Below are 23,878 nucleotides of genomic sequence, written 5' to 3'. Positions count from 1 at the left end.
TGATCCCCTAACCAGTCATCCCAAGGCCCTGAAGTCTCTCTTGATTGCCCTCGGGCTTCTTGTTGCAACTTCATCACTGCTTCCCTGAAAAATCAATAATGGATGGTAATCTGAGTGTCGTACCAGGGTAGGAAGCTTTCTCTTCACATCTTTAACCTGGACCCCAGGGAGGCAGCAGTGGGTCTGGTCTGCATATTCGGCCTTCTGTTCCCTTCAGAAGGGAGTCTCCGATGACAATTGTTGTTCTGATACTACTGCAAAAGTGAAGAACTGAAAAAAAAAGTTTTGGGTCAATCTGGAATGTTGGGGAATGATGTTTGTTTTCCAAAGAAATGTACAACTGTTCCGGGTTGCATCCAGCCGAGGCAACACTTCACAGAACTGAAGACTGGCACCTGCATGTCCCCCCCTCATGTGGAATTGCGCTGTCACGAGGCCAGCGTATTCATAGTGCTCTTGTTTCCTGACATGTTCTCAGCTCCTTCATATTAATCACAGTGGGACATGTGACAGTCGTTCTTGTCAGGTCAGGCCAGGAGAAACTCTTTGCCCTCAAGTCATGTATGTCTTGTGCGATACACGTCTGGTGGATGTGCTGAGCCTTGGACATGGGCTGTGTCTGGTGTTGTGTCAGTGGAGAAGTCAGCTACATCTGGGGTTTAGGGGTTGGCCCTGAAGTGCTTCATGTTATTGCACAAAATACCCTTTAGAAGAAAAAATTACTGAATCTGCATTTATGCCTGCCTTTGCTTTCTCAACTTGCCACTCTCAACTTGCCAGACCAGCCAGGATAGGACTGTGGCCCATGCAGCATGGATGGACAGACTGGCCCCACAGCAAATATGGCCTGAAGCAATAGCCCACACTCTTGACAAAGTGTGTAAGATGTGGCAGATCACCAAGGACAAAGTTAATTTATGGACCATGGTAGCTATCTGCTCAGTTCTCTGAGAGATTCTTCTCATGGCATTTGCAATTCAAAGATATCCTGGCTTCTGAGAGCCTTTCTCCTTGCACTCTTGAGTGTCATCTCCTTCCACAAACTTTGGTCATCACCCTCTATCTTGTCCTGTTCCTCTGAAGTGGCAAACTGCCTTCAAACAAAGAAACATCTCTGATGCTTCTCTCAAAAGTCCCTCAAGAGGATTCAGCCCCTCATATCTAGGGCAGAAAATGTCAGTCCCAGCACTTCCATCATCTTCTGCGGTCTTTCAGTGGTCTATCTTAAAGCCTTTCCTCCATGGGGTGTCTACTGGGGTACTTGCCAGTGCTGAGAGGGTGATCATTACAGTTTATTTCCAAGTATGACTTCTTCTGGTAGACACACGTCCTCAAAATCCAGCCAATTCAGCTGGGATCACACCCAATGGGGAGTGCAAATGCCTCCTCCACAGGGTCTAGCTCTGCCTTCAGGACAGTCCCTGGCTGAGCAACAGACTCATGCCACAGTTCACGGTAATCTGCACTGGAGCAGAGGTACCTGGCATCAGGGAGGAAAGGTCCAAACCTGGTGAGGGGGAGCTGTGTAATGCCTGCTCAGAAAGGAGACTGCAGACAACCAGGAATGGTGAGCTTGGACCATTGTGGAGAGAAAGGAAGGGCAAAAAAGGTAAGTAAAATGGCATGAGTGAAAACACTGACTTTCCCATGTAGTGCAGAAATATGCTATCTGATCCAGATAAAAGTTAGAAATAATTAAAAAAAAAAGATTTGGCAACTTTGGGCAGAGTAAGTGGTTCAATGCTTTGAAACAGGTGGTGATGTTGCTTTTGTTATGGTACCACCTCCCTTAAACTGGAGAGGAAAATGAATGTCTCTTTTCATTGGAAGGGAACACACAGGGTATTTCATACTGCCACTAAGCCTGGGAACAGTTATTGCAGTACACTGGACCAAGCACAGAAAAGTTCAGGCAGAAACCTCAGTTTTATACAGTCAAATATTTAAAGTCTCTTCTAGAAGCTGTTTGACTCCCCGTTTTTCACACAGGACCTACCCACACGCAGTGAATGGGCTGAGTGTTTTGTGGTTGCATTCTACCTTTGAACTCAGTAATTCTCCCATCTCTTAATCTCCTTTTCTGTAGGAACTGGCAGCCTGCCTGGCTTTAAGCAGAAGCAATGCCGATGATTTTGCATTTTTGCCTTTTGGTTTTTGGGTTTGGGTTTTCTTTTTCATTTTTTGAACTTTTAGGGCACTGCTCCGTCTTGAATTTCAGATCTCCCTATCTGATATTCAGCTGCAATGACAGAAACAGAGAAGAAAACAAGTACAATCAGTCGAGTCTGTCTCACAATATGGGAAGCTGTTATTCCTCAGAGTCCTATGAATCCCAAGATTTCCTTGATTGGAATTTGGGAAAAACAACAGTGACAACTATATATCACAGCTGGTCTGTTCTGGCATATAAATGAACAGATATTTCCAAGTACCACAGCTGATCCCTGGGGACATTGTATAGAAGATTTAAGGTATCTGTCCTCTGATTAGATGTTGCTCTCTGCTTTCTCCTGCGTAGACATGGCAGACACAGCAGTCTTCCTGCCTGTGTCAGTTTACTTCCAGGTCAGATACGTTCAACTCACATTTGGGCTTTCTGTCCTTCAGATTCTTGTTCCATGTTATTTAAGTTTTTGCCAGCAGGTTTAAAAATGTACATTTTAAGACTTAAGAAAAAATCTGGAACATTTGAGAGTTAAATCAGCATTGAGATCTTCCTTCCTGAAGCCACAGGTGTTTGAACACTAAAACTATGGGCTTTATTACAGGAGTTCATTTCTTTTCCCTTAGCCATCTAGGCTCAGAATACTTTCCCCAGGCTATTAAAAAAAGAGGAAGAAATCTTTATCATTCTTCCAGTGTGGCTTCTGAAGGGCTGTGGCACATTGCTCCTGGGTCAAATCTGTCTCTGCTTCCTGAGACACATCCTGACTCTGATGTGGTTCCCGACTCCATCCGTCCGGTAAGGTACCTGATCCTCTTCCGAGCAGTGCAGGGCAGGATTTTCAAGGGTACCTCACTCCTGCAGCATCACATGAAGTGCATTCTTACCAGAAATACTGTGAATGAAAATAACATTGACTGTATGATGACAACAGCGCTTTTGACCTTGAGATTTACTTCCCCATTCTTTAATGTTCCTACTCCTTTAAAGTGATAAAGACTGTACAAAATCTTTCACTATTTTATTTGTTCCTTTGTTTTGAACAGAATCAGCCACATCTCAGCCTCACAGAAACTGGAACATCAGCCTCATGGGAAATTCTTTTACTGTTAAATCTTCATTATACGAGATTGTAATGAACAGCTTGAGACTCGGGGGGGTACAATGGAGAGATACTGAAGTTGCTCAGCAAGAATTAGGTTGAAATCGGAAGGTCTGTAAGATATGACCATGCTCTGCCTGTGCCAGATAGGACCTGGCTGTGTGGAAAAAAAAATTGCTGTCATAACTCTCCAGGTAACAGAAATTCAAACCAGACAGATCTGAGCATCTATCTTCTGTTTGCCAGGGTGTATTAGTGCGTGCAGATCGCATGGAAGATAAGCTGTGTTTCCTCTCGCTCTACAAGCGGGTCTGCCCTGCTATGTCTGGCACAGGGCGATGAGGAGATGGGAGTTGCAGGTGGAGGGGTCGGGGAGGGCCTGGCTGAGGTAGTGGCTGCGGCTGCCCTACTGCGTCAGACATGCATGTATTGGGCCAGAAGAGATGCCCCGCTGGGTCACAGCCAGGCAACCAGCTCTCTGTCTCTGCCAGCGTCAGCCAGAGCTGCTCTCTGGGGAGCACACAGGAGCCTGGCCACATTCTGCAGTCCATCCTCTCACACCTCCCCAGCATCCATGACTGTTGGATTAGGGATGTTAGAAGGGCTATCCTAGCCTAAGCCTTAAGAACTCCTTATAGACTTGTCCAAAAATTGGCGTAAATGCTTTTGAACCTGCTGGCACTTTTTGCCTCTGAAACCTCGCATGGTAGCAGGTTCCTGCAGCTGGTCGCTACCTGTGTAAGGGAGTGCTTTCTTTCATCTGCTTTAAACTCACCTCTTACTTGTTTGATGAAGCCCCACAGTTCTCGGATTGGGGGATTTTGTGAATAAGAGGTCTGCATTCATTTTTCCCATGACCTTCACAATCTTGTAAATGTTGAGCACATCCTCAGTGAGGGAATTACAATTGCCTTCAGAGGACAGACTAAAAGACTGGGCTGTCCTCCAGTGCCCCATTTAAAGAGTGGCGGTGTTCTCTCCTCTCCTTGTAGGGCAGCTGCTCCATCCCTGTGACCCCTGGGCTGCCCCTGCCCCTTCCACATGTGTCTCCTGGGATGTGCACACCAGAACCGCCTGTGCTGCTGAAGATGTGGGTGTGCCAACATGCAAAACACGTAACACCAGAACTCCATCTTGTTCTCAGTTTTGTTCCTGTTGATGTGCAACATTTTGTTGGCTTTCTTGCTTGCTGCTGCACATTGAGCCAATTACTTCAGAGCACCTGAAGATCAAAGATCTCCTTCCTGTCTTGGGCCTGCCAGTTCCATTCACCAGCATCTGGCATGGTTTAGATTGTATATATCTACCCAGTAAAGCTTTGTCCATCTGCAAACCTGGAGATTTCACTGTGATTCATGAAGATGTTGAACAAAACTCATCCCAGGACTGGTCCACACTGCTGACTTCTCCCCATCCTGAAAAGTGATTGTTAAATACTACTACTTGCTTCTTGCTCCTTACTCAGCTTTCAACCCGTAAAAGGACCTTTACTCCAATCCTATGGAAATTTAATTTCTGTAATAATTTTTGGGAAGAAACCTAAGCAATACAAACTGTCAAGGCACTGGGACTGATAGGTGGAAGCCTGTGCCCTGGTGTGGCTGGTTCCTCAAGCGAGTTTGTGTCACCTGGTGATGCAGGTCTCACCAAGTGGCAAGTAACACCGGCACAGCAGGCACAGTAAAAGCTGATATTGCGGTGAAGATACAAAATAGGTCTGAATGAGCAAAACTGGTAACGGGCAAGTCACACAACAGAGGAGACCATCACTGAGAAGAAGAAAATTTTAGCTGCCATCCAGAAAAGGAAAGAAATGGACAGAGAAAACTATAGGATTGGAAGATATGGCATGTAAAGCCAGTTAGAAAAGCAGCTGACATCAGTTACCAGTGACCGAGGTACAGGTACCATATAGTCAACTGTAAGGTTTGAGACATGTCTAGTTAGCCTCCCTGACATTGTCTGAGGAAGCCGTAAACACCAGTAGGTCAGAAGGATATAAATGGAACGAGTAATAAACAAAGACAGACAGTTATTTAGAACTTTTTTCCACTGAAATTTTCCAAACCTTAATGCTGTGTCAGCTCTAATGGGACATCAGTTCACCTTCAATTTGAGACATATCCTACGAACAAAGCAAACAATCCCCCAATCCCCCAAACCCCAAATGCTAGATTTTAGATTTTTTGGCTACACAAATTACAACCAACATGAAGCAGGGCATCAGTGAGAGACAGCCTGAGTACCCCATCTCTGAAAGGGGCAAACATATCCAGCCAAATGAGTGATCTTTGGGAAAGAAACAGATGTGGAATGATGCTGACATTGGTGAGTTTTTATTACACACATCTGCATGCATCATAAAATATGAAGATGGTGAAAAAAGAAGTCGAAAGCAAAAGTCTGTGAGAATCATTAATCAATTATAAGGAACAGAAGGATATAAGACAAATTAAACAGTATAGAATAATGACTTTGACACTTTATCACAAAAGACTGGTATATCCCTTAATAGAAAAAAGGGAAAATAAAGAAAAAACTGAGAAAAGGATCATACTAACACAGTTGACTCCCTCTGTCATAAACTGTGAGGAGTGAACAAGGACTGTTCCTGCAACAGGAAAATGGGGCTGTTACAGCCGTCTGGCTGGGCAACAGTGGAAAGCTCTCAGCATGTGCAGGTGTCATCAGTGGTGTAATACCCACGACAGACGGTGATACAGAAAACCGTAATTTTTGTAACTATTGTTCTATATTTTCCATAGTGTAATCGTTGCCAGCCTAGAGATCAAACTGAAATGATGTGTGGCTCAAAAGATTAGTGTTTCAAGAAAAAATATTAGTCAAGGCTTTGCAAAGTTGTGCAAGGGAATTAAAATGTATGAAAGGTGTGTGTCAGAATCCCCCGACACCTGTGAAGAAGTTTCCAACAAATTGATATTTCTGCCTAGATGGCAGATTGCTAATAGAATTATGTATTTTAAAGGCAGAAAGGGACCGTTATCTTCCTTTGGTTATGACTTCCTGCATAACATAGCTGCAAACTTTCATCTAAGAGACCTTTTTTTAGAAAAACATGCAGTCTTAAGACTTCAAATAATGGAGAAAGCACTACCTTTCCAATGCATTAATTTGAATCATTAACTGCCACGTACCATGAAGGACACATACCTTATCAAAGTGGATATTGTCCAGTTTTAATTTCTCACTATTAGATTGTATTGCCTGTCTGTAATATGACATTTTGACTAAATATCTTTATTTTATGAAAAAAATGAACCTTGTGCAGTGAGAAATTTTCATCCCCTCCAGATGCTTACAGATGGCAGTCAAGTCACAGTCAGTGGTCATATATATATTACAAATATATATATAATATAATTACTGTTTCATATTGTTGTATCTGATAACTTAATTGCCAGTGTTCCATTCCCAGAGATAAAATAGCTTTTCTCTCTTATTTCTTCTTTCTCTTTTATAAAAGTTCTCTTTTTGCCTCCTATACAGAATTTCCCAGAAAAAAAGGTAAAGCTAGATTATTAGTGCATCATCTTGTCAGCAGATATTGAAAATTGCCTTTTGTCAAGAGATTTCTGGGTGATATTTCTCTCTCAGTCTGTTAACAGTGCACTAGCAAAGCCTTCCTATCTAGGGTGTATGTTATGAGAATACTTTCTATGCAGAGAGAGTAAAGGGGGGGATGCCTTTATAAAGTGAACTAGTATGTTCTCTAATACTATTCTTTTTGCTCTTCCTAGAAACATCCCCTTCTCCCCAGCTTGTCGCATCCATTAGACACAAACAAGCCAGCAAGCATCTTTTTTCACTGATTACTTTGTTCTTAACTCATCTTTAAAATAGATTCTCTGCCTTAAGCTGTCTCTGTCTCCTTAAAAGCATCAACCACAGAAACTTATTTGATTGTATTATATAGGAGGACCCTATACCAACCTCCTCTGCCTGCCCTGTGTCGCATGGGGCACAAGCATGCCCCTGCAGTGCCTCTCAAATATACCTGCCCTGCCATCACACCCTCCCACTGGTACCTGAGTGCTGAAACCTCTCTTCCTTCACAGCCAGCATCACCCTTCTCCTTCCCATTTTCTCGCCCATCTCCCGGTGCCCTGCACCAAGAGCCAGCCCTGGCCCCAGCCCCTGCCACACCTCGGCACAGGCTGCTCCTGGGCCACTTGCTACTGAAATCACTCTTGAAAGTACTGGTTCTGCAACCAAAGAGGAACTTGGTTGACTAATAATAGGTACAAACATAACTAAGTAGATTACAATAATATCTTCTCCCTATTAATTTTGTCTTATTTATGTTTGGAAAATACCTAGAACAATCAGAAAAGAAAACCTGCGAGGGATATACCCTTAGCTGGCAAGGCTCTGCATATCCTCGGGGACAGAAGGCCATTCCATAGAGGGGGAGTTCAGACAAATCTTATCCTTCAAACAGGAGTTACCTTGAAGGTCTAAAGACCAAACAGATTTCTTCAGAAGACAGTCTCGGATTGAATCTCAAAATACCTAAGGAAGACCTTTCAAAAAGTATATGAGAAACTAAATGTCTGCATTTGGATTACAAGTTAGAAGTGCAGTTTATTCCTCAGGGTAATTTAATTGCTTTGTTACTAGGGGAGACCCAGTCATACAAATTCCATAAAGCAGCTCTTTACAGGAGGAAAGAGTAAATATGATCATGCAGCTGAACTTCTCCATTTGCTGCTGGATGCCCAGAATCTAGAAAAGAGAACAGCAAACCCTATATGACACACAAGCCCCTTTCAGTAAAGGAAAGCCCTTGTTTATGTAAATACCCATTTCTAGCTATTTAGAAGCAGCTGCTAACCACAAGTGTTTTAATTGCCACTGCACTATTTCAATTACTAATCTTCGCTTTGTTCCTACCTCTCTATGGACATGCTGTAAATTATTATAATTTGTTATGATGGACAGCATTAGAATGGCATCTATTAGCACTTCTATAGTTGAGAGACCCTCATAATGTCTATTAGCCACCCTTGCAGGTGATGGCAATGATGGAGGGGAGAGACACCATCATATATCTACTGCAGAAATTCAGGCAACTGAGTTCTGAATAATTACTCCTTTTTTTTTTTTGTCTGTCTTTTTCCCCTTTTCTTTGTCTGTCTTCCATACATAAATATTGAAATATGTAAGTAAACTCAGTCATGCTAATATCCCTATAATAAGGTTCTGCAATATTTTACTACATTCAAAACTATTTAAAAATCTGGCATTTTACAGACAATGAGTTCCTTACATGCTTAATGCTGATTTTTGGTGCTTTGTTTCAAATATTGAAAGAGAGTAAGTTAGCATTTTAAAAGGTAGCAGGAGGCTTATTATACAGCGGGTGGCAACACAGAGTGGGCTAAGGAGAGAGACAGCTTCTCTGTAACCTTGCTGACCCCTGCAAGCTATAAAAATCAATAAGAGAATCAAACCAATTAAGGGGTACCAAGAAGTTTACAGAGGCTGAAAATGGAACTAAGGGATGCTGTCATTGATTTATTGTCATGGAGTGATCCCAAATAATAGATTTATAATTCCATTGTTTGCCATTGGATTCTTTTTCTTCTTTAAAGCAATCAAATACGAGGCTCTCTTCTGATGCAGGTGCGTTAGGTAATTATCCTTCTGAAAGGTGCTTTTGTCCTCCTTGCTCTTTAAAATACTTGAAGATTCACTGAGACAAAAACAAATGACTGAAAATGGTTTATGGCTCAGTAGGTGAGAGCATCATTCTCACTCTACTTCTGTGTGAATGGCAGGAAATGTTAAAAAACCAAATCTATAAGAAATGTGCTTCCTGCTATCACTCCTTCCCTAGTGACAAACACCTTAGAGAGCAGTCTCCTGAGAGACGTCCAGGTCTTGAATCCATGCAGAAAGAGCACCAAACCTTGCTCACCACCACCGCATGTCCGTTCTCCTAACAAACCAGCAAGGTCTCACACCTCTTCCCTCAGCTGCTCTGTGCTGCTGCCCCTGCACAAGGCTCCTTTTTTCTCATCTGTACCCAAACAAGATGTTTTCACTCTGAACCAAAGAGAACATTTTGCAGCAAAGCAGGTGCGAGCTTTCCAGGACTTTCTAGTTACAATGGTACAAGGCCAAACACTTAGTGAAGGTGTACTGGGCTGGGGCGCTGGCTCTCTGATGTTCAGTTCAATAGCACTGGTACAGGGTGGTCCCCTTCTCTGCATGTTTGAACTGGCTTCACGCTGCAGAAATTTAATGTCTTGAATTTTGATGTTGAGTAGATACACCCTTGAGTGAAAAGGTCCTTCCCTTGGTTTCATGTGATAGCTTGTGCAGTCAAGATGTCACAGCCATTACACAAGGCAGCTGCCTGAGTTTGCTTTGAAATATCTCCAGATTTTGGGAAAATTTTCCAGAATTATCTCATGTTTCAGCCTCTCTGGCATCCCTCCTGGGTAACGTACTGGCTGCCCTTTCTTGTTTCTTGGAAAATGGGATGCTCCAGCCCAGTGCAGGTACCCTCCCTAGATGTGAGTTGCTCATGTGTAGTCCTCCTCGGACCTCCAAACTCAGACCTGCTGTGGGATACATCTGAGCAATTCAGGAGCACTTTGGGAACTGAATGGCTCCATCCTTTGCAAAAAGCCCTTTCTTCACTTTGGGTTATATTAAAAATGTATAGTTCTACCAAAGAGGTAAGACACAAATGTGTGATCCATGCCTCACTGCCCTCATTGCTCTGGTATATGGCCAGGGCACTCTGTACCCGGAGGCCTACACCAAATTGCAATTTCTCCTCTGAAGTTTTTCTGTGCTCCATTCCTGCTGCTGACCTGCCGGTGTCCTTTTTCTTCCCAAACAAGATCTATTTGTGGTGTGCAATTTCTCTGTCTGGTTAACACAAGCACAGAGGGTGTATAGAATAAAATACAGCATAGCTGAAAATCACAGTACAGGAAATTTAATTATTTAATCCCCCTCTAAGGGAGAGGGGCTAGTGAAGGTGTTGGAGAAGCAGCTGAACTAGGATGAAGGTATGGCTGGGTTTGGGAATGAGGGAGAAGGAACAGTGAAAGGCCATTAATGCAATTGCCCTGCAGCTGCTGGTATGTGAAAGAGGGTAGTAAGTGCTTTTGGGAAAATGTATCAAAACTCTTTTGAAAGTAATTGCTTCTCTGCCAGTCTTCACATCTTCCTTCCTCCATGCCAGCAGTTACCAGGCTGGGTCCTAGGGCTCGGCACAGGCAGAGCGGGCAGCAGGGCTATGGCTGGCTGACAGCCGCACAGCAGTCCAGGCAATTACTTGACTTGTCTTTGGGGGTCCTGAAAGTTTGGGGGTCCTAAGGACACAGACAGTTCACAAGATCGAACTGGAGCTTGTGTGTACAGAGAAATCCCTCGTCTTAATACAGTTTTTTCTAAAAATCCATCATCTGAGCTGCTTGCAGAGACCCTGAAATCTTGCCAAAATACATGAAAATTCTGCCTTGAAGGTCTAGAAAACACTTTAAATTACTTTCGCTATGCATGATGGGAAGTTCTGACAATTATTTAGTTAATCTTTGCAAACACTTTAAAGATAAAAAATGTCAATTATATGTTACTAGTAGCAGTATACTCCTATGTTGTTCCCTTTAGTAGAGAAACAGGTACTTTAGTTAAAGCTGAGAAAGAGAAGGGAAGTAAGCCCCGATGGATGGATTGCTATTGATCGCACCCCACCACTTTGCATTTACAGTCAGCTGAGATTCATTTTCTCATCTGTTTGGTGATTTAACTATGTGACTCCCCCAAAGCCAGACATCATCACAATAAAATTCCGGTGCATTTCCCTGACAAACTTCTCCTTAAATAACTTCTTTACCATTTACTAAAATACAACCATTCATAAAGAGTCAATTAATCGATCCCAGTGACACTGTGCAGCTTCAGCCTTGCTAAGTGGCACTAATGTTTTAGTGAGTTTGGGAAGCAGCTTATCTGCATGGAAGAGCCTTGTTGCTCAGCTCTATTCTGTAGGCTGTGGAAATCAAGCAGCAGCTACTGGACGTGGAGACCTATGAGCTTTGTATTTTGTAAAGCTTTCGCTCTGAATGTGCTAGGGCAATACAAGATCTAAAACAGATGCCATATACCAGGTGGTTTCACAGAGCCCTTGTCCAGCAATTGGCATCATCCTGTTTGTAAAAAGACAAATATATTTGGTCTTTTGTAACATACAAATGAACTAAAGAAAGTAAAATATCCCACATTCTCCCAAACAGACAAAAAGGATTAGAACCAGCTCTTGAAAATAAATATCTTACAAAAATGGGGTTATGTCTTGTTAAAACAGTTCAGAGTTATGACTTCATTCAGTGATATTATACAAAATCAATAGGCATAGCATATTCCTGGTGATGAACTATTTACAGTTGCCTGCTAGATACTAATAATGGTGTGCATTTTCTTCTAATTAAAACGACAATAGCTATTACTTTAAAACTATCTTAACATGACTGATGCAGTTTCATCTTGGCTAATAATATTCCTCCATTTGTTTCTCACCCATTTATATGCTAGCACTTAGTGTTAGTGAAGCGTGACACTGCCAGATGTGCCTGCAGAACTGAAACGAAGACACACAAGCAGTGAAAGCCTTGCAAGCCCTTCAGCTAATTGACATTATTGTGTGTCCAGGAGGATGGAGGGGCAACAGCAGAACAGTAGTTTGTTTCTTGGCCAGACTTCCACTGCAAAGCCACAGTCACAACATCCTGCTGAACTGAAGGGCCTTTGTTAGGAGACATTCCCTCTGCTTTAGTGTGAACTTTTAAAGATTCAAGTTCTTTATTGGCAGGAGGATTTTAATCTTTACCATATTTACATGTTTTATTAGAATCCAAGTAATTGTTCTGGGTGAGATTATTAAATTTTACCTTATCTGGATACAAGTTTTTTCAAAGACAGAGCATAAGAAAGACATTCTCCTCCCTCCACACACACACCCCTTGTCCAAAGGGACACCTTATGGGAGAAAATGCCAAATAAGACACACTTTTAAAAACCAGTATGACACACAATTGTCTAACTTCATGTCTTTTATTTTTTTTTACTTCTTAAATACACGTCTGGCATCTGCTTTACATTAGAAATCTGTGTGGGCACTGACGCTGAAGTCCAGAGGGGTTATTCATGTTACATAGCAGCTCCTCACACAGGCAGTCGTCAGTTCCAAGAGTGAGAGATGGTCTGCGTCTACACCCGTGTCTCAGAGCATGGTGGTAGCACCTGGAAAACTACTTGCTTGATGACATACATTGCTTTGCTCTGTGCATCTTGCCAGACGATGCCACGAGGATGCCCCACTGGCAAAACAGCTGGGAAACCATCTAGTCGCCTGCAGAGATAATGTGCTGCCTTTGCTCTTGCTGTGGTGCTCAGGGAAAGGAGCTTACTCCTCAGGCTGCTTCCTTCCTCCCCAAAAACTTTATGTGTTGCACGTGGCAGGGACAGCGAAGGCCAGGGGTGCAGCAACAGCCCATGTGTGAGCCGTGCAGACACAGCTGGGGGCCATGGAGAGGAGCTGGCTGGGCTGGCAGTGGGACAAGCATGGGGCACCCTCACCAAGCAGCCCTGCATCAATCCAGCGCTAGCTGGCTGCTACAGGGATGCAAAGGTGAGCAGCTGAAGCTCAGCAAACTGAACAGATTTGAAATTAGGCCTTTTTTAAATAGGGAGAGTAATAAGCCAGGGGAACAAATCGTTACAGGTGAAGTGTCCTTGTTGCCACCACTTGAAAATATAAACAAATCTTGGGTTTCTTTTTGAAATATTTACCCTGCTTCCTCCAGCTATTGCAGGTGTTATGACTGGGTGGTGCAGATATTAATGACGGGGAGGATCTTTCTCCTTTCCAATATCCAGAGTCATACAACAGCCAGCACAGCAGCCTCTTTCTGCCCTTACAATAGACTGATCTGTCAGTCCCACGACACCCATCAGTTACCAGCCACATCTCAAACAGACCTGTCAGTTGCTCATCTAACATCATTTTTCCTGACAAGAGGAATGAGTGAATAACCGCTGTGTTGGCAGGAAGAACGGCACGGCAGTGGCAGAGCTGATGAGCGAAGCAGTTGGTGCTGAGGGCCAGATGTCCATGCTGCCTGCAGCTGGGGGCTGCTTTGGGCCACCTCCAAACACCCAGGGCTGGCCGAAGCACCCGAGGTGTGCCTGCAGAGCCCAGCTTTTGCTCGACTTCACCCAAAAGGGAGACACTTTGCAGACTCTTGGATTATACCACATGATAGGTGGTGGTGGTTTGCTTAAACAGCGCTCTCTTGATCAGAACCACGGTGGTGATGTGGTCACACACCCACTAACATGGTACAGAAATGCCCCACTCAAGGAGAAGCCCTGCCTATGACAATAATCAGCTCTGGGTCCTCAAGAAGCAGGAAAAATCACATCTTATGATTCCCATGGCCAATATTATAACACTTTAATATGGACTTGGGCTTAATCAGCCTTGACATGATAGCAGGATCTGGCTATCTGAATGGGGGACATGTGTCTTTTTGGATCTCTAGGACATATGGTTTAAGTCAGTTATGTAAAAAGAAAAATATTTATATCAGCAAAAATAGAAATGCTGAAACATATGGAACATTATTTCTAACAACCTGAGAGAAAATGTTGCCTAATAGCAGTTCTTGTCTTCTCTTTAGCAAAGCTAATCTTAGTCTTCATTTGTTTTCCAAATGACATTATTATTCAGTAAATAGAATATGAAGCCAAGGAACAGAAATCGCTCAGTTCCTGGCAAACTTTCTTCTCATCTTGCTCAATAATCATGATTATAATGATTTTATTCATAAGTCACATTAAGTTTTTCCCTATGGTAAAATTAAATGCAATGGGAAGTGAATGATCTATTCCCTAAATGCAAAGCTAAAAGCAATACATCTTGCTCCTACATAAAACAACCATATGTATGCTCCAGATAGTCAATGACTGAATTAGAAATAACTATTCTGATGAACCCTGGCATTCAACTCTTCCTTTTCTTTTTGTTTAATAGCAGAACAAAATGTCAGTCTAATAAATTAAAGCATTGAGATCTCTATCTATGGAGACCCCAGAATGTCACGAAGATTGATACTAAATTGCTGGATGCAGAGTAATCAATGTCATCTAAGAGATCAGGATCCAAGAGTCAAACGTGACACTGAACAGATAGATTTGTGCTCTGTTTTATTCTAAAACATGTGCCATCAACTCTTTACATTTCCACCAGATGGAAGGGGACCAGCTTTAGGACTAAAAAGATACTTTGTTGTGAACACTTTGCTGAATTGGGATATCCTATAAAAGCAGAGGCAGGACACAATTTGCTGAGATTTTGTTTTAGTAGAAAGTAAGTTCTTACAATGGAAGGGAATACTCTGAAAACCAGACACCCAAGAAAAGTACCTGGGGTCTGAGTTTAGCAAGGAAAATGTAAAAAAAATGCACCCTCTTAGTTCACTGTTGCCTAGTGAAGGTATGTTGGGCTGCACCAGAATACCTGCTGAGGGAAGCAGGTTAACCATACTAAAGCCAAATAATCTTTTCCCTTTGGAAGTGAACCAGCTGATTTTTGGAGGAGGAGGGCAAGCAGCAGCACACTCACTCGGGGCGACAAAGGCTACAGAGAACAAGAAGAAAGAAAGGCTGCAATGACTCAGATCAAAAACTTGCAACCTTGGGAGGTGAGTGACTGATGTGCTGAGAGATGAGTGACTGATGTGTTTGTAAAAGGCACTGCAATTGTTTTATATTTGCTTGGCATTTGTGGAGGGTCAGTCTTCTGGGTTTATACCTGTTACCTACAGCAGACTGAGGAGGTTTGAGGGAAGAAAACTCAATAATAAATCTGCTAAGGCTGTATGAGTATAAAAAGTTCAGTAATAACAGTGGCAGCATTTACCTGAGGTATTTGCGTTATTTTGGAGAAGTGTTCACATACAATTTATGGTTGTGATGTTCAGCAACTCACCAAAGCTAAAACATGTTTGATTATGCTTGAATAATATATATTGCTTTAATCAAGGCTTATTATTATGTCCATGACACAACTCTTGAAGAACGAATGTCCCCACCAGTATTTTGAAGGCAAAATGAGTTAAATGCATGGGATCATTAAGCATAAAGAGAACGTGTAGTCCTATTCAGGTTACCATAATACAATAATAAAAGGAGTCTATTGGAGAGCAAAGCAATACAGCTAGGCATGCTACATTGTGTCTGTCTCACCAAGCATATTTTCTGTAGTACGCTGAATTTTCCAGAAGTTTTGCCAGTGAGGTCTTTTTTAGGATTACCTTTTGTTAGCTTGGGCAAATTGATGGTAATTCCCTGGGGTAGTGTGAGACAGGGAGACTTATGAAGACAGCACAGGAGCATACCACCATGTCACCCTACCCTCCTATTAGTGAACACAGTGGGCAAAACAGCTCTGACGAGGTAGATGTAGGCTCTGAAACGCGAGGCGCTAGGAAGCCACACTTAGCCCCTAGGGGCTGAAATGCCTTAGGCAGGCAAAAGGAAATTAGAGACCAAAACCATCAAAACTGTGCTGGGCCCTGAGCAGTACTGCAAAAATGATTGCTTGGCTTGCTCAGGACTTTGCCGCCTGAGAATAAACCTAAGCAAATAATGACATCTATTTCTTTATTCATTTCTCTGTCTTGTTTCCAGCGGACTAGATGTCAGGAATCCATGTCTGTCTAGTTTATGCTGAATTATTTCATTTTTATTGATGGTGGCTGAAGGAAAATGTGATCAATGTTGAAGCCACATTCCCCCAAACAAAGGAGTTAATCACCTAGTTCAGTATAGGGCACCATGGAAGCAGCACGTTTAAAATACATGCTTTCATGTACATGTATGCAAATATGTGTAGTATGTGTAAGAGCTTATATTTATTTATACCTGGTATGTCTGCGGAGTACCAGACACTTCCTTGAAGGAAAGAATATGTCCTCTTTTTGTGCCGTGAATTTACCTCTTGAACTACACATGGAAGAACATTAAGATTTACAAAGCTATTATAACTGACAGATTAAATTTCATGGGGGTATGTATTTTAATTGATAATCATAAAGGCATTGCAGTAAAGGTTATCTTGCAACTATATTTGGAAATCTCTTTCATAACATCACTTAATTCCTCTAGAAGTTATCTTTAATCAATGAAACTTTGCTGATATTATTACGTATATTTTATCTGAAAGTGATCCTATTTTTTCTTGGTGTGACCTTATCTTATGTGTGATCCAGCAAGAATGGGAACTCATTTACTTCCCACAGATCCTTTTACTTCATATAACTTGTGTAGATTTTCTATCCCCAAATAGACTAACTCAAGCGTATAACCACTTGCTATGATATACTGAAATCCCTGCTCAAAAAATGGTGGGCACGTAATGGTGTCCTCAAGCAGCTGACTACAAAATGTTAGAAAATTGTGACAGAAAGCTGATTTTTTTCTTCCTGTTTTTGGAAAATTAAGATTTTGTGGGGGAGGAGGTGTGTTGACAGAAAACCAAAATAATATTGTAGTGTCACTTACTACATATAACATAGAATCATTTTCATCATTAAAAATAGAAGAAAATAAAGACTCTAGTTTTTGTCTTGCAACACCAGGTCACGTTTCTCCCCAGCCACAAATGGACAGCCCATGTTCCTCTGTCAGCGGCACAGTTTGCCTTCCCTCGCATTATCAGGTACCCACAACCTCAATGATGGTATTGTGAGAAACAGCAATTTAAAAATCTCCCTAGGCTGTATAAGGGCATCAGCATTTCAGAGAAATATAACATCTTGGAAGGCAGTTTGACTGCCAGCTTCAGCGTTTCAGTCTATATTTTCCCTCCTCCCTTATTAAAACATACCGGCTGCTCAAGCTGTGTGGGCTGCGGGGGAGGCAGGCGTGTACGAAGGCTGTAGGGGTGGCCGTAGGGGTGGCTGTGTGAGCACCGGGGAAGTCGGGGGAGCCCGCTTCCAGCTACAGGACAGACAGAGGATCCTGTGGTTTGCCTTCGCTGGGGCTGTTGTTATCACACGGCTCCTGCTCTGACACGTGGCACTGACGAAGAGCAGTGAGCAATAAAGGTGGAGGGCCAGCACCCTCCCATAATGTTGCTGAAGAGGGGCACAGAGGCAGATATCTGGGGGTGTCAGAGACGTGATGGGCAACAAGACTGCGGAAGAGGTCTCCAAACCAGGAGTAAGACATGCAGTCTGCAGCCCCATGGTCCATGGGACGTACGTGATGGTGTCCCAGCGGCTGGTGGGATTTCAGCTTGGTGGGTCTAAGCAGGAGCCAGGAGACCACCACTGACGTGCTCTCAGCAAGGCACTGCCAACCTTCACTTTGGCACCTCACAGCTTTTGAATGGTTTTTCCATCCCACCAATGTTCTGCCAAACTGATTTATTTGTGTGGAGTATCAGCAGACACACCGCATTGTTGGACCTTTTTCTACCCTGTTCGAAGGAGGACAGGAGGATATTTTCCTCATGTTATTTTTTTTTCTTTTTTTCAACATGGCAGTTACGGTGTTCATTAAATAACATATCAAATTGTTAACAAAGAACAAGTGTGTGTTAGGGAGTGTATCCGTATTGTGCATGAAAGGAAGAGTGTTAGAATTACTTTCAGAAGTGAGAAGATGTGAAACGAGAGCCCTGGTAATGCTCAGGTTGTTTTATCTTCAGTGCTCCTGTACAGCATGTGCGCCGTACAGCCTGTGCTCCAGGTGCTGGTTATGAACCATCAGACTGTACTAGAGCCATCTAGTACCAAATACATGTGGAAAAAATATCATGAGGGGTCAGTGGGAAAAGCTATGGAGCAAATATGGACAAAAACTGCAACAACTTGCTGAGACCAGATGATTTCCAGCCAGCGTCAATAGATCTAGACATCAACATACATGATGTCATGTATTTAGATATCCAAAAGTTATTTGACAAGGTCCCTTATCAAGGGGCTTGTCAAGTAGTTCAGCTGTCAGGGAGGAAGAGAGATGGCCCTGGCCTGAATAAATGAATTGGTTAAAAGACAGGAAAAAGGGGATGAGAATAAATGGTCAGTTTTAACAGTAGAGGTGGTTACCAGTGGGGCCTGAGTGGTGCAGCATAGCCATAGACGATCTGGAACAGGGGTGAGCAGGGAGGTGGCATGGCCTGCTGGTGACACAAAGTTATTCAGGAAGAAAAAGACAAGGGCTGACTGTTAAGAGCAGCAGAAGAACCTGCAAGTGCTGAGGGACTGGGCAAAAAAAAAAAATAGGAAATGAGGTTGAATGTAGATAAATATAAAGCACAATGAAAAAAGTTGAACTGAGTTGAGCAAAAACTTGGGCTGTAAGTATCCCATTAAAATTGTCTGCTCAAAGTTCAATAGCAGTCAAAGAAATGCACCAAACATGAAGAGTTATAGGAAAGGAACAGAGGACAAATCAGAGAACATAGTTGTGCCTCTCTATAAACGCATAACACGTTTGCATCTTGACCTGTTTATGTAGTTGTGGTCCTCAGAGTCCAGCCCACGGGGGACATACTGGAACCTGAAGAAGTTCAGAGGAAGGGAATAGGATGGTTATTGGTATAGTGCAGCTTCCATTTAAGCACTAAGTACACTAGGATGCTTTTGCTTGGAGTAGCAAAAAATGAAAAGGGTGCTCTATAAAAGCATGAGTGACCTGGACAGGGTGAATGTAACAGTGAGGAAAGAGTAGATGGACTTCAAATGAAAAAAATCATAGGCTCAGAGCAAATCAAATGAGGTTGGTTTTCCCATGATGTACAGTAAAACAGTGTTACTCCTTGCTGCAGAATTGTGCCTTGTAAGTCTTGTTTCTGTAGGACCAAGGAGACAAATTCCAGGAAGAAAAATCCACTGACAGATATTAAATATAAAGTTATTTCTGTCTCAAGAAGTGTCTGAGGTGCAAATTTTCAGAGGCTGGAATGGCAGAGCCGGGATGCCTCATTCCAAGCTTGCCCTATGGTTTTACTGCTCTCTAGCTGCTGGGCACTGCTCGGGGCAAAGTCCTGGGCTGCCTGGGGATGTGGTCTGGCCACTGTTACCACTCTTGTGAAAAAAGTATCAAACAGTAAATACTCTTTTCCACTTTTACAATAATTATTTAAATACAAAAATAAGAAAGTAATTGAAAAAGTGGCAAACTGACAAATGTCTTACAGTGCAGTAATAGATCCAGTGGTAGTTGCTGTCCTGCTGGGGTCTATGTGGAAGATACATTTCTATACATTTCTATACATTTTGTCCATCTATGGTAGGCCTGAACATTTTCACCAATGATCAGACTGAAAAAACAGGGACTTTCTGTGGAGTAAACCTGAACTCTTCAGCCTGGCAAAGAAGTCAAAAGTGGTATTTTGTAACTGACCCAGCTCCACGACTCTGCTCTGCTGGTACAGAACTGATCGGAGGCTGGAGGACCACCATGCTCATATTAATTTACCAGCTAGGATAAATAAAAAATTTTTGCTTCTATAAGATTACCAAATTAAATCATTGCTGGCCTTTATGCTACTGTTTGCAGAACGTACACTGGGGCTTCATTATTCTTCTGTTATTTCTTAGGATTGATTCAGATTAATCAGAAAGCTCCTGAAACCTTTACATAGTATTAGAGAGATTATGCCAGTTCATCAGCACCTTTAGTCTGAGTTTTTTGACTGCATAACAAGTATATATCCTTTCCCTTTCTCCTCCGGGAACTGCACTTTCAGTGAATTAAACACATGGAGACTGAAAAGTTCAGAAAAGTAGGGATGTATTAGGGGAAAAAAGAAAACAAACAAAAATAAGTACCTGCTAAGTGACTTCAGAAGCCTATAACCTCCTTTTTGTCCCTGATTAAAGACCAGGCAGCCTTGGTGAAAACACATCTGACTTGAAAGAGGAACCTGCACACTGAGAAAAATCTATTGTAAAGAAAGAAAGGAGGTGTTGCAACATGCCTTTTGGGGGGAAAAATTTGTGGTTTAGATATAAAGAAACAAGTGTTCTCCCGAGGCTGGTATTTTTACTCATCTTTTGGCACCACATACCATGTGATATATTTAGCATATATCTTATCTCACAATTGTTGTGGGTTCAAAAACCCTATAGAAACACATCCTACTAAATTCTGAAGAGCTTTTTTGTAAAATAAATATCTTCCTTTCCCAGTTGTTTTCTTTGTATGTGTCTTCTTTAAAGGTTTGTGTTTGACTAAAGCTTTCTCCTTCAAAAACCAGGCATTGAGAAAACAGCACTGCCAAGAAATCCTAATCAAGATTTAGAAGAGCCTGTTGCTATGGAAATAGTCGTGGCATCATGTGTTCAATACAACTTCTGCTGCGTTAAAAAACAGGCTGAAAAAAACAGAGAACTCTGGCTTGAGTAAAATAGATCAACAGAGTAAACCAATTGAGTGAATTATATCAATAATACATTAATGGTGAAAATTTAGCCTTTATTAATTATGCTTTCATTGGCTCTTTTCATCTGCAGGCAGAGGGACTTCCTCCCCACCAGGCAGGGGGATTGCAGCAGGGAGGAATTACTTGCACCCAAGCACCCAAAATGAGTTTGCTATTTTGCTGAGTATATGTTTAGTTGGGGTGGTTGTATCTGCTCTCACTCAGCAGTGCTGACACCAAGGATTGAGAAATCATGACTTAACTCTGCAAAAATAAAGGAGTTATTCTCCCTTCTCCGGGGGAGTGTGTGCATGTGGGCTGCAGTCAGGGCTGCCGATTATTTTCACGAACTGGTGGGGCCCCACAAAAAATCAGCCCCACAGAATCTCAGCCCCACAGAAAGCCTATGGCAGTTTATTCTACATCCCAAATTAATCCAGATGCACTGTCCAGGTATCATTTCTATCCCATCACAGCCCAAGACACAGTAGCCTGCATCTCCAGCCCTTCTGTCTGACAAGTCCCTTGCACCAGTTTTGTCCTTTCAGCTCTCCCACATTCCATCCATTCACCTAATTTTGGCCTTCAAGTATTCAACTGCTATGCCACTTAAATTGAGGCAAAAGCATCATGCTGTAAAATGCTGCAAAAATTGACCACGACTTCAGGAGTAACAGGGTCTAATCCTAAGTCTATCATAGCATCAGTTCTTGAGACTATAATAGCCCTCCTTTTGTTTAGTTTGATCCCTAGCTAAAAGATTACTGAAGTTGAAGATATAAATTCTCATTTGTGCCTGGAAAGTTAATGGCCTTGGAGGTCAATCAGCACCTCTCTCTGGTCCTGGCTCAGGATGTTTTCCGTTTCAGGTAGACCTCACCACTTTGGCAATGCTCAAGAACGTGGAGTCAGTTTAAAGACAGAAGTTCAGATTGTGGAACAAGAGCTGAGTGGCTCCTGCCAAGCAAGATGAGTAGATGTGCATCCATTTTAGGGCTGTTCATGGACATATGGAGGTTGTGGGTGCAACGGTAACTGAGTTCTTTACAGAAGTGGCTTTATAGCTCGTTCACATGTGATACAGTATTGCCCTGTGCATGTTTAGCTCAACTGTATGTACAACGCAAATATTGCTTTTCTGGATACGCTGTACCTGGATATCTGGTTTTAGATCTGGGCAATCATCTGACTGCTGCAAAATGTTCCTGCAAAACTATATACTTTTGGAGAAGGGTGTGGTATTTGATGTACAACATGGAAAAGCCCGTATTATACAGGATGCCTAAACCTAGTGTTGGCAGATGGATCTTGAAAGTCTTTGGCCTGTGTGCTATGAATCCACACCTTAACCAAGATGATCCAATGCAGCTCCTTGAAAGTCATCTCATGCCAGTGACGACTGCAGTGAAACTACTTTTAAAAACTGGAACAAAATTGTCTAGTAATCTCAACTGAAATTCTGCACCTTTTAATTTAACCTGATATGGCCTCAGGAGAAAAAAAGAAAGAGGAAGAGTTAAGTCCAATGTTGGTAGAAGGACATGCTCTAAAAGCCTGATTATCCAGATGGAACAGATAAATCTGTTACTCTTTCTCTAAATATCAACACTGCATAATTAGCAGCTGCTAAAATAATGGAAGCCAATTGAAGAAAAACATGGTATGCTCTACATTCATTTATTAAATACCTTATGTTTCCAAACAGAGCTTTCCATATTTGCTGCAAAACTATGTAGCTTCATGTTCTACACAACTGAGCAAAGATGACAGCACTGAAATGAGCTATTACTATTTCCATCAGGAAGATATGAGGAACTAGTCTGTGTCTTTGAGGCAAAAATATATATTCATCAAACGGAAAAGCTTTAAAAAGCAGCACTATCTAAGACATCAGCATCCCGTCTCCCTTGGAGACAGCTAAACCCCACATTTATCTAAATTATCTTGGTAATATGACAGAGTGATTGCTCACTAATGGTCAGTAACAGTTTTCTTTGTCATTTTCCTAGTCATTACCTCCTCAGAATGAACTCCAGAATAAACTGCTGATGCATCGTGACTAGAATATAAAGCACACCGTTACAACAGAGACCATTTCTATTAAACTCACGAACCCGTACATTGGACTTCTGACATTTTCATTTACAAAAAATAATACCCCACTATTACAAACCCTGATGAGCTTAGAGATATTTTGTGCTTAAAACAGAAGCAGAGCAATATTTATTTCTCACAGCTGTCTTTATTTTCTTTCTTGTCTCCCCACAGCTACTCATACACAGGAGCTGCGTTCTCTGCAAAGCAAAGAGCACTGTTCAAAGAAGGCTAGTTTTGTAGATACTGTATTTCATGGCCCATTCAGCTGCATTTTTTAATTTGGATGTTTAAGTCTATTTGCCCTTTTTCAGGAGCTGGAGAGAATCACTGATTACACAGTCCGCCTGAATCTCATTTCCCCTGCTGAGTCTCAGAAAAGCCCTCACAGAAGGCTTGTGCACGTGGCAGCTGCTTATTGACTCCTTCTTCTCTGCTCAAAGAGTGGAAATTTTCAGTGCTGAGATCCATTGTCTTTATTTCAAATTAAATGGAGCTGATCTGTTGAGCTGCAAAGATGGAGGAAACAAAAAACTCGAGCAGAAGTAGTAAAGGAGCCAGAGTGCTGCCATGTGAAGCTGCATGGTTTTGAAATACTGCATCAGCCTAGAAAAACAGTGTTAGGGTGACCATAAAGGAGGATTGTATCTTCCCCAATGTCACACCAAACAGATGCATACTGATCCTTCAGGGAGCCCTAAAGGCCAAAGGGTTGGGGAAATGCTGTGGAGCTTCTACACTGCATCTTCTGACCTTCTTTTCTACAGGAGGGGATCCTGCCCTGCAAATGGGCATTAACCACATGGGCAGCCACAGAGCGACAGCGGTGCTTCATCCTGTGAGCTCTCAAATAATACTCTTCTAGCCTTGCAAAAAACTGATGCACAAATAAGCTATAGATACAAAAAGCTATCAATACTTTTTTTTAACCTCCGTTGTAATTAGGAGGGTGAGGAGGATCACAGCATGCTCTGACTCCAAAGAAAGAGGGGCCCACCTGAAAAGATAAATATGTCTAAATCATCAGGGCACAAGGACTCAAAGA

The sequence above is a fragment of the Calonectris borealis genome, chromosome 2 (genome assembly GCF_964195595.1).
Source record: "Calonectris borealis chromosome 2, bCalBor7.hap1.2, whole genome shotgun sequence".
NCBI lineage: Eukaryota > Metazoa > Chordata > Aves > Procellariiformes > Procellariidae > Calonectris > Calonectris borealis.
The sequence above is the reverse complement of the archived record's forward strand: the minus strand, read 5'-3'. Positions refer to the sequence as shown.